The sequence below is a fragment of the Carassius auratus genome, unplaced genomic scaffold, assembly GCF_003368295.1.
Source record: "Carassius auratus strain Wakin unplaced genomic scaffold, ASM336829v1 scaf_tig00012237, whole genome shotgun sequence".
Taxonomy (NCBI): Eukaryota; Metazoa; Chordata; class Actinopteri; order Cypriniformes; family Cyprinidae; genus Carassius; species Carassius auratus.
Window position 1 is genome coordinate 1 of NW_020524274.1, and position 7,523 is coordinate 7,523.

At 34.7% G+C, this 7,523-nt stretch overlaps 2 pseudogenes; one reads left to right on the forward strand and one right to left on the reverse strand.

Moving 5' to 3' along the window:
• Nucleotides 1–5: 5 nt before the first annotated feature.
• On the forward strand, nt 6–3,526 carry LOC113073476 (transmembrane protein 144-like; annotated as a pseudogene).
• A 306-nt stretch (nt 3,527–3,832) lies between these two features.
• LOC113073475 (mediator of RNA polymerase II transcription subunit 28-like) lies at nt 3,833–5,258 on the reverse strand (annotated as a pseudogene).
• Between the last annotated feature and the right edge of the window lie 2,265 nt (nt 5,259–7,523).

A 7,523-nucleotide genomic window follows, 5' to 3' on the forward strand; every position in this document is an offset into this window, starting at 1 on the left:
TTGTTATGCTGGGAGGAGCAATCTGGGCTACTGGTAACATCTAACTATTTAATATGTTAATATAATTTGATTACTGCTTGACAAAAATAGTAAACACTAAAATAGTTCTCCTATTCTTGAAAGACTTTCTCATTTATACTGACTGAAATTCTGTCCCGTGTTTGTGTGTTTTTATCTAGGTAATATAACTGTAGTTCCTATCGTAAAGACTATTGGGCTTGGTCTTGGTCTTCTCATATGGGCTTCATTTAATCTGCTTTTAGGTTGGGCCAGCTCTCGGTAAGCAAAATTTCATTTCAGAATCCAGTCATTGGCAGCATAAACACACACACACTGATTCTTGCTGCTGATTTTAGGTTTGGTTGGTTTGGTATTGGTGCGGAGACTGTTTCCAAACCAGTTCTGAACTTCTGTGGAGCAGGTCTTTGTTTACTTAGGTAAATGTGCATGCATTAATTTTTTATTCTATTATTTTCAGAATGTGATGTCACTTGTAAGTCTCATTATTTGAAATAATGTCTTTTTTTCCACCCTTTTTATTTCCCTCATTTTTGTATGTTTACAGTGCCATAGTTTTTTTCTTTGTGAAGACTGATGTACAAAGATCTGCAACATCTGAAGAAACACCATTACTAATAGACCATGTATGTTGACATAGTTTTTAAAAAATGTGATAAAATATCCTTTTTTTTCAGAGGGACATGGTGATGGGGTTAAAAAAAAAAATTAGAAAATGTATTTTTCACTTCTTTTTTTTTTCTACTGAGGTCTAAATTATTTTTGCATTCCCCTGAGAAACTTTGCATTTGCCCATAAAACTGTTCATCAGAACGCAAAATTTTGAGATTTAACGAAATGTTACTCAGAGGAACTGAAAACCATTTAAATATAATTTTCCCTCTCATCTCGTATTTTTTCTCCATTACCATGTTCCTTTAGAGCTCTTTACATTCTTAAATATTCATGTTTGGATATTCTAGTTAACTAGTTTTATCAATTTTATCCGAAGACTGTGAACTCTGACTCTGTCGTAGCAACAGATGATTCCTGGGTGGATGCATTAACACCACGCACCAAACGTCTTGTGTATGTACACATCTCACTTACATGACAACATGAGTAAATGTTTTTGTACTACTAGCATATAGTATCAGAAAAAATGCCTTTATGAATCCGTTTATATTAAGATGTTATGTGTTGCAGTGGATCGTTTCTGGCTGTTGTCGCTGGACTGCTGTATGGAGCATCATTTGTTCCAGTTCTGTACATTAAAAACCATGCATCAGATCCAGACAGCCAGTACAATGGGGCTAGCCAGTTTGGTAAATCAAGATGACCTCCTTATAAACATTGGTTGGATTCTTAAATATGAACTGTGATGTATTTTCTGTTTTGTACGTAGATTCTGGATTACGTCTTTGCACAATACAGTGGGATTTTCCTCACCAGTACTGTGTATTTCGTCCTGTACTGTGCCATCAAAAAAAACAAACCTCAAGTTTTTCCTAAAGCAGTGCTGCCAGGTAACACCATCACTTCATTTAAAGGAACAGTTCGACCAAAAATTACATTTTGCTTGGAAATATACTGACCCCTGGGCCATAAAAGATGTAGATGAATTGGATCAGATTTGGAGAAATGTAGCATTGCATTCAGTGTCTATTAAATGAATGCTCTACAGTGAATGGGTGCCGTCAGAATGAGAGTCCAAACATCTGATAAAAAAACATCACTGTGGATTACTGTGATGTTTTTAGGCAGATGTTTGGACTCTCATTCTGACGGCACCCATCCATTGGTGAACAATGATGCAATGCTACAATTCTCACAAATCTGTTCTGATGAAGAAATAAACTCCTCTACATCTTCAATGGCATTCGAGAGAGTACTTTTCATTAGCAATTTTGTATTTAATCTTTGGCTGAACTACTCCAGTAATTAGCATTTCCTTTAGCATTGTTTATCTTTCTTCCACATACCTCTGTTGTTTCCTTGTAGGATTCCTTTCTGGTATCATGTGGGTATAGCCACGTGCTGCTGGTTCCTTGCCAACAATTACCTCAGTGCTGTAGTCAGCTTCCCTATTATCACCACAGTGAGTGACCGAGCTCACAAGAACGCACATCTTTATGTACTTTTCACATGTTTTTTTTCCAATAATGTGCATTTGGTTCATTCCAGGTTCCTGGATTGATTGCAGCTCTTTGGGGTGTTGTAGTGTTCAAAGAAGTGAAGGTAAATACTTGTGTTCCCGCTGTCTATTGCTTTTACATTTTTATACTGAGCCCTTCATCTCCTCCTCTCTCTCCTTCAGGGCTGGCGAAATTACATTGTTCTCATCATTGCTTTCTGTCTCGTTCTGTCTGGAGCATTACTGACTGCATTTTCAAAGATTTAAACCTACTTTTAGACAACAGCAGGAAATGTGAAGAAAAAGTTAACACTTTATAAGTTCTTCTTTAAAATCACTTCTGCTGTTTTATATATTTTGAATACTGTAAATGAGAGATTTATCATGCAGCTGAACATGCTGAAGTGGAACAATATTGTTTATATCAGGGAGGGATATGGTCCTAAAATAGATAAGATACTTGAAATGTTCTAGCAATATTAGAACAGATGTTATGTTAATGTTATTGGGAACACAATTCAATATATTTGTGTTGTATTTGTGGTAACATACTTTTTAAAAGTCATGTTTACACTATAATGGACCTCATTTCACTGTATGTTTGCACGACAATGAAGCCCATTTTAAAACCATTTAAAACAAATTTTTAAAAAGATTTTGCATGACATTTTCATGAGTTTTGCACATTTTACCTTTAAGTTTTTGTATTTCCAATTATTCCTAATGGTGATCCACGTGTACTGTAATACAGTATTTTTTATTTTACTGTATATTACATTTAAATGCTGCAGTGCAGTAACTATAAATATTTACTTTTCATGTTACAATATTTTTTTTTGACATTTGCAATGATATTGCATTACAAAAAATGTCATGTAAATATATTACAAAACAAATAAATTTTGAGAATGTCACATGCAAAAATGTTCATGGTTTTAAGAGTAGGCTTTGTTTTCTTGTATATAATCTCTTTCCTTTCTTTTGATTTTGATTAGTCATGATATTTTTGTCATTTTGGCTTGTTCTTTAGAAGTTTCACCCTTAAATTGATCAATTAATTGCTGTTGGGTTTTTATTGTTGTCAAATTATGTAAGAGGCCTTAGATTTTATTTGTTGATTTGACTTTAACTTTACTAAAAGGGAAATACAATTAATTACAAATGCAAGGTTTGTGGGTCGTTGAAAAATAGTTGAAAACTTGATACAGCATGTTATAAAGGAAGGAAGAAGATAAAAGCACTGAGCAGAAAGAAAAAGTAATGTATAGTGCTGGACTGCCATGCCAGGGGATGAAGGAAGACCAAAGGGAACTTAAAAAAAAAATGTACTAATGTTCAACAAAACGTTTGAAACTTTTCAAAAGATGTTTTAATAAAATTTTTAAAATCTCTCAAACTGAATTTTTTTTTTTTTTCTGGTCACTGTAGCTCAATGAACATATCTATATGAAACGTTAAAAATTTGATTTATTTGTCATAACATGTCCTACCTAACAAACTGAGTTTTAAGTATGCTTCTGACTAATTGTCAAAGACTCTCTAGTTCTTCAAGATGACCTCCTCGTGAGAGATATGTGGAAGTGATGTCCTTTAGCACCTCTTGAAGCACATCATTGATGTATATTACAAAATCATCACGTACGAAGGCGTATAGCACAGCTTGCTCGACAGAGAGAGAGAAGGGGGTGTTGTGGACACGCTTCAGTTTGGTTTCATGGGAGCAGGGAGGTTAGCTGAGGCCTGTTCCAGGGAGGCCAGTGGACCCTGGGGCAGTTCTGTGGGCTTCTTGTGCTGGACGTTGATGTCCTCCAACACTTGCTGCCAGTGATGGATCTTAGTAAGATGTTTCTGAATCAACATCTCCTTCCTTTGGAGTTCATTCTTCAGTTCTGATGCATCCTGAAACATAGAAACGGTTTATACTAAAGTATACAGTATGTTTCAAAGGTTGGAACGCAACTGTAAATGTTTTAAAAGGTTTATGGACGAGGTGTGGGTTTAAAAGCAAAAATACGGGTTTTCACCTCTGTTCTGGTTTCTGTACAGACAGCTACAGTCTTTTCTGAAGGAAGAAACTTTCAGTCTGTCTGGCTACATCCAGAAGCTCCTGTTTACACCGATCCACTCCTTAAACGCAGAATCATGAAGGCAAGACTTTACAGGTCAAACCATTGCTAGTTTGTTTTTCATGCAACAGGTCTTCCTTCAGATCAGTGGAAGGAAAACATCCAAATTACCCTTTATCTATTTGTGTAGATTTTAGTTGCAATACATATTTTAAGGCAACTTTCTTAAAAATGAGTTTTGTCTCATGTACAGCCAGAAATATCCACTTCAGTAGACTTTTTACACCAAACATTTCAGGTTCACTGCTATCTATATCAAGGTGTATCTTTTTTTTTTTTTAACTGAGGAATTTTTTTATATATTATTTGCCTCATTTACATAATATTCTATTCCTAAAACATTTTTTTTCTGGCTGTATTTATGGAATGATAAATAATTTGTATATATATATATATATATATATATATATATTCATCTGTAAATTCTATGTGTTCTTTTTTTTTTTTTTTTGTAGCAGCTCGTGGTATAAGGTATGAATATGGTAATTATTAAGTACTTATCAAAGTTCCCTGTAATTATTACTATTTTAAATAATAGCACCAGTCCTGATTTCTTCCTGGTCTGTTCCATTCACATAATCTTGACTCACAAGAGATGCAAAGCACGCCTGTAATGATAAAAACATTAAAGGACAGACGATTAAAAGACAATGTCTAGAATAACAAATATCTGCTAAAGTGTTATTTGTCCCTCTATAACCGGAGGGAGCTGTGAGAAACCCTGGCTGACCTGGACCCCCGGGACCTGCCGGTGCATGAGGTCCAGGAGGATGCTGACCAGGAAACATCCCGCCCATAGACGAAGCCATTTGTCCACTAAAACACTTCCCACAATCATTCTTCTTCTTCTAGAACTCGAGGTAGGCTGGACGCATCACCGGTGTGTTACTGCACTCCTCAGTGTATCTGGATACAGCAATGCGAATGATTTGTGCATGCATTCAACATGTTTAATTATCATTATAAATGCTCTTAAAAGAAAAATTTTACAAACAAGCAAATTTCCACCACCGTCATTTCCACTAAAGAATTTTACACATCACATTTCTCAACCGCAATCGCATTCTTTTCAACAATATTAACCTTCTGATGGAATGCATTGTGTTCTAACCATGAAATAAGCTTAAATCATTCAAATCGAAACAATAAATAAATAAATACTAAGGGAAAAATGGGCAAAAAAGTTGATTTTCTGTAAGATTTTGATTTAAATGTACATTTCTTTTAGAAATGGACAGATCTAAATACTCGGAAATTCATGCAAACAAATAAATAAATGAGTAGATCCCTATCATACAACCTTCACTCTCATTACATGGATGAGCTTAATCTGCACTCCATAATATATTGCTGTATTCATTTTCTAAAAAGATGAAACAACTTTTTTCATTTAGACTATATGTCAATAATCACTTAAAATAAATAAATAACTGCAATTGCATTATTGATGCTACTATCTATAAATAAAATTCCCAATGGGGAAATACATTACTGCAATTCCACTGTGGTACAGCATTGCCATGGAAACACTGATATTTTCTCAGTTTAGAGTAAATCTTGGACAAAGTTAAACTGTGAATAAAAGTATCTAATTTACTTCACGAAGAAGAAAAAAATCCCCTTGGAATGATATGTATATGAATTAGGTTAATGTAATAGCATATAATAATTCATGACATGGATTTTTATCTTTAAGGCTGAAAGGGTATTGTACATGACAATTATACATGCCTTGACATTAAAGTAGGCTATGCAAACTTCTTATCTGTTGCTGAATCTTATTCTGTATCCATGGTGACCTGAAAACCAGACTTCTTATTTCAGCTTCATGCCGTTGCACATTGCTCATTACACACACGGATGGATAACAGCTCAAAATTCACCCTTTTCACCTCCCCACTGACTTGGGCCTTTTAAAGAAAAGCTTGAGCAAAAGAACCAGGCAGATAAAAAGTGACAGCTCGCACAAACAGGTCAAAGAGAAAGTTCACTGACATTTAAAAGAGCTTGAGCTCCAGAGCTACGTCTAATGAAATTGGCAGAAAAATCTATAGAGCATCTGTCTAGTTGTCATTAAGTATTAGAATAGTGTTGCAAAGCCTCTTCATCATTACAGTATATATGATAATATTGACTTTTATCCACAAACTTGAACGCACTTTTAGTCATTAAAGTTCTTCCACCAGGTGGCGCTGCTCTATCCGCGAAGAGAGAGTTCATTGGGGGTAATGGAAATATTTCCACAGCTTTTGTCAGGTAGGTTTATTTTTAAACGCCAAATGATGAGAACTTACAGTATTGGCTACAAAAAGATAATTTTAAGAAACTTTCCAAAAATTGTAGGCTTGTATAGGCTAAATGTTCTCTTAGACTGCATGTGACAAACTGAACTTGCATTGACCTGACGTCTTTGTCCTGAGAACATGCCAGGGTGATTTACTGTGTTCACTTGTTTACCCAGCAGCTATTATATGATATTGAAATTTCAGTTTGGAGCATATAATTCACTGTTATTTATGAGGGTTTTGAACTAGGCTATAGGATAGAAACCATCACGTGACAGTTTGCCTGCGTGAGTCCCAACTAACAGGGAACGTCCTCAGAACTTTGGCTAATATTCTCAAGATTCTCTGAACGTTCTAAACAAATATTCTTCCAGAAACGCCAATAGAACTCTTTCTCAAAGTTTTCTGGTTTGCCTTAACGTTCTAAAGACCTCAGCACACACACACATACAAAATGTTATTTGTACATATTTCTTGTAACTTTTTTTCTTAAACGAATTAACATGAACCATTTAGCGGACTTGGATGTTTGTATGTTTTTTTTTTTAAGTTATTTTCCCCAGAACGTTTAACGTCAAAAACGTTTCATCTTACGTTTGCCTAATATTATTAAAAATTATATAAAAAAAGAACGTTTCGAACATTAAGATGTCACTCAGAAAAATGTTTTCATTTAATGGAAACGTTAACAAAACAATTTTACACTAAAAAATGCTGGGTTGTTTCAACCCAATTTAACCCAGTGGTTGGACCAAGTAGAACAGTGTAGAACATATTTTGATTATCTGAGTAGGCCTAAAAGACGAAGAAGCATTTATTACTTATACACTGCAAACCTCTTCCATTCTAAAGAACATTTTGGGCAATTTAACGGTTCTATGGATGTGAAAGGTTCTTCTACCAGTAAATCATTGTTATTTTTAAGAGAGCAAAAAGCCTCATATTTATCAAATCACTAGAGACCCGTTTTCATCATCTCTT